Source organism: Echinops telfairi, unplaced genomic scaffold (genome assembly GCF_000313985.2).
Source record: "Echinops telfairi isolate 266 unplaced genomic scaffold, ASM31398v2 ScPeMD7_7457;HRSCAF=8495, whole genome shotgun sequence".
In the NCBI taxonomy this organism is placed as follows: domain Eukaryota; kingdom Metazoa; phylum Chordata; class Mammalia; order Afrosoricida; family Tenrecidae; genus Echinops; species Echinops telfairi.
Genome location: NW_022111357.1, coordinates 20,378,147 through 20,381,534, shown reverse-complemented (window position 1 = coordinate 20,381,534; position 3,388 = coordinate 20,378,147). Strand labels below are relative to the sequence as shown.

At 43.8% G+C, this 3,388-nt stretch overlaps 1 pseudogene; it reads left to right on the top strand.

Moving 5' to 3' along the window:
- The window catches only part of LOC115872749, a 47,584-nt pseudogene that overhangs the window by 591 nt on the left and 43,605 nt on the right, over positions 1–3,388 (top strand).

Below are 3,388 nucleotides of genomic sequence, written 5' to 3'. Positions count from 1 at the left end.
GGGTCAGAAACCGCAACTCTCCGCGCGATCCTGAAAGGACGAAAATAAAATAAAATAAAACACAGGCACTCCCGGGCCGGAGGAGACGGAGCTTCCCAGCGCGGGCTTTCCTGAGTTATTTTACCCGCGTCGGGTTTCTTGGTGGCACCACGGCTAAACGCTGGGCTGCGTCCCGGCAGGTCGGCGGTTCGAAGCCAGTGGGCGGCCGGGCGGAAGGCAAGTGGCAGTCGGCTTCCTGGGAGATTGCAGCCTGGGAAGCCCCTGGGCCCAGTCGGGGGCTGCTCTGAGTCAGAATGCACTGGGGGGGCGCAGTGGGATGGGTGTTTTGTTTTACTTATTTTTTGTTGTTTCTCAAACGTGGAGTGCTTTGTATGATGCAACCTTCTGGCCACTCACCTCGGTGTTGCTGCCTCGGGAAAGGCTGTGCGCCCTTTTGTTTTGAAAGAATAACAGGAGGCAGAAAAATTTCCAAACTTGTTTAGGGGCTCCACTGGGTTGATTTTGCCCTCTTGTACCTTCACTTTTCACATCCCGGAGCTCCCCGATTTGCTTACAAACATTCCCGGTTGGATTTTTTTTTTTTTTAAAGCGGAGGGGACAGAATAGACATCGTAAACATCTGGATCCAGCTGCCTTTCTCAGAATTATTCCTTTCTCAGAACTTCTTGAAAATCTTGGGAGTCACTTTCTTAAAAGCCGAGTTCCTTCAGAGCTGGGCAACCTATTGGGAAATTAGCAGGAACCCAGAACTATTTTGTTCTTATGTTTTATGTTAAAGCAAGGGAGACATTGAAGAGTGTAGTTGAGTGGTATTTGAGGAGAGAAAAAAATACTCTGAAAGGCAATAAAACAGTGCTTGTTCTAATGGTTTTTCAAAAAGTGTCAGTCTTAGAAGTATTTTGGTCCCAGGAATTGAAGCCGCAGACAAGTATAAAACTTGTAAGAGTATTTTCAAAAAGGCTGCTACATTGGGTGGCAGATACAGAACTTTGATGGTCCACAAAATGTTCGGAGGAGCCTCCAACAAGAGACTGGGAGAAAGAAAAAGAAGAGAAAGGCAAGGGAAGACGCTTGAAATACCGGTTAGAGTGCTGTGTTCAGATTATTTTACGGAATAGAAAGGAACTTCCAGGAACTCAAGAAAAAGTATCCACCCCATATCTAAAATATGTGATACTTCATTGTGAAACTTTAGTTTTACCATTAATTCACACGAAGGTCTCTCTGTCATGACTTCTGTTCAGCATTGTACTGGTAGTCGCAATCAGTCCTGGAAGGCAAGAAAAGGAAACAATGGAAAGGATTAGAAAGGAAGAGATGAATGCCTCCGCACCCGCACCAAAAGCCAGCCAACAGAAAACCCAAACCAAGCCCTGGCAGTCAGTTTGGACTCAAGTGACCATTAGAGGCAGTGGTTCTCAACCTTCCTGATGCTGCGGCCCTTTAATTTAATTCCTCAGGTTGTGGTGACCCCCCAACCATAAAATTATTTGTGTTGCTACTTCATAACTGTAATTTTGCTACTGTTATGAATCAGGCGACCCCTGTGAAACGGTTGTTCGACCCCCAACGGGGTCGAGACCCACAGGTTGAGGACCGCTGCTTTAAGGCATCCTGTGGTGTAGTTGGTTAACCTCAAGGTCCAGGGTTTCAAACCCAGCAACTTTTCCAAAGGGAAAAGATGAGGCTGTTTACTTTCGTGAAGGTTTGTATTCTTGAAAACCCAAAGGGGCAGTTCTACTCTGTCCTATAAGGTCATTATGAGTCAGACTCGACAAGATAGCAGTGACCTAGTGACCCTCTGTAAATCTATACAGAATCAGCATGACACATGTGTCTCCTGCAGAGTGACAGGTGAATTTGAACCCCTAACCTATTGGTTAGCAACTAAGCACTTAACCACTGTATCGTGAAGGCTGCTGCTCTAAACCCTGCGTATTATTCCTTTAACCCTTCAATGAAAAGGAAATGGCAGTGATGCACTGTTTCCCAAACTATAGTCACTTACCCTTTCCTAGTGTTCTGTGTTTTAGATCTGCATTGTTATGTATTAAATATAGATTGCCTTTTAAAATACATAGCTTTCATCATTGTATCTTTGCAACTATGGATTAGATGTGCTAATTTTTTCTTAGGACGTAGCTATTAAAAGTTTTAAAATGTTTGGGAATCACCTGAAAGCAACCTGTTTACTTTTAGGTGTAAACCTTTCTTACTGGGGTTGCTGGCAAGAATATATTATGAATCACCTGAGGGTATAGTTAAAATGCAGATTCTGATTCAGTATTCTCCGTTGCCTCCGCCCCTGAGCTCAACCAGCAGCATGGCATCAGATGACATATGTCTAATGTCAGTTTAGGAAGTAGTCCCTTTGCAGAGTTTAGCTTTAGGAACTGGAATTTAAGTTTGTGATTGTACCATTATGAATTGGGTCAATCACACTGGCCAGTAGTCACTAAAGGTCTTGGATTAGAGTGGTGATTGTAAGAAGTTAATCTAGTGCAGGACAGTTTAACACATTAGAGTAACTTTCTTTTGCGATATTTGGCAGGTGTTTTTAACCCAGAGCCAGACTGGTTTGAATCTGAATTCTAATAGTATAATACCAGGCCAGTTTCCCAAGCTCTCAGTGGCTCAGTTTCTCACCCTCCAAAGAATATCATGATAACAATCTCTCTCTATCTATCATCTATCTATCTGTCTGTCTGTCTGTCTGTCTATCTATCTATCTATCTATCTATCTATCTATCTATCTATCTATCATTACAGAGAGGATTAAATGCTAATGAGTGTATATTAAATCGGGTAATCTGGAGGCCTGTGGTTGATCAGTGCTAGAGTGCTTGCCTTCCACGCTGGAGACCTGCATTGGCGCTGCATGTACAGCTGGAACAGTGGAACTGTGTGCTGCTATGATGTCGGAGCAGGTTGTAGTGGAGCCTCCGGATCAAGAAGGACTAGGGTGAAAGGCTTGACGATCCACTTTGGAAATCAGCCTATAAAGCACAATGTAAAAACCCTATAAATGGTCTGATCCCCAACCTCGCTTGAGGATGGTACAGGATGAAGCAGCGCTTTGTTTTGTAGAGGAGGTGGACTCCATGAGTCAGCTGACTTGATGGCAGCTAGCACTTTTGTAATAAATAATTGCCCTAAATAGCTTAAACTTTATGCAAGTTTCTTTTCTGCCAAGAAACCCAGGGAAGCTGCTTGTAGATTAAAGATGTTTGGTACTTTCCTTCTCAGAGTCATTTGTGGACTAAGGCTTGTTGTTGTTGACCCCTAGGACATTTTCTTCTGAGATGTCCAAGTAACTGACATGTCCTGATTACAGCCATGGGAAGTGCAGAGTGTAGTAGAGCAGTGTTTCTCGACCTTCCTAATGCCG